Source organism: Manihot esculenta, mitochondrion (genome assembly GCF_001659605.2).
Source record: "Manihot esculenta mitochondrion, complete genome".
In the NCBI taxonomy this organism is placed as follows: Eukaryota; Viridiplantae; Streptophyta; class Magnoliopsida; order Malpighiales; family Euphorbiaceae; genus Manihot; species Manihot esculenta.
Window position 1 is genome coordinate 338472 of NC_045136.1, and position 669 is coordinate 339140.

The window sequence follows — 669 nt, forward strand, 5'->3', positions numbered from 1 at the left end:
GTTCAGGGGGGGATGAAAGACAAAGAAAGAGATCAGGGGACTTTATGATCGGAGAAAGGAAAGGAGCGTGGTTGGTGTATCACTGGGTAGGTGGGGGAACCCGTAGGAAGGGGGGACGACCCGCCGAATTCACATCAGAAATCGCCAACATGAACACAAACGAAATCGTGAATTGCGTATAGAAAGAAAACGAACCACTTCTATTCTCGGAGCTGAGGTATATGAAGAATGGCTTTTTGGTCCCTTTCGTCCAGTGGTTAGGACATCGTCTTTTCATGTCGAAGACACGGGTTCGATTCCCGTAAGGGATAGGTACTCATTCTCGGCCGCTTTCGGTTAGTGTTCATTGCTGAGTGATCGCTCGCTATCTGGCTGAAAAAGGTGGTCCGGAAGCTTCCTCTCTCCCAGCAAGCAAGACGAGATCACCACTTCTCTCAGTAATGAACTTTCTTGAATTCTTTCTTAGCCTTAGATGTCTTTTCATAGATTTTCTAATTTCCGACAGACTCCATGCATGCGTTCTTTTTCTTCTCCTCTCAGCCATACATTTTTTTTTCTTTTGGCCGTTTGTTTTTGTTAGGCATTGAACCTTACCGCTCCGTGGGGTGCTGAGTGGTGTCCTCTCTCCTCTAATACCTAAAAAAGAGTTCCGTCTATAGAGCTTAAAGC

The 669-nt window shown here is 46.0% G+C and overlaps 1 non-coding gene across 1 annotated transcript; it reads left to right on the plus strand.

Moving 5' to 3' along the window:
* The first annotated feature begins 238 nt into the window (after positions 1 to 238).
* trnE lies at positions 239 to 310 on the plus strand. Its single transcript has one exon. It is a non-coding gene; the product is annotated as a tRNA-Glu (tRNA).
* Positions 311 to 669: the final 359 nt, after the last annotated feature.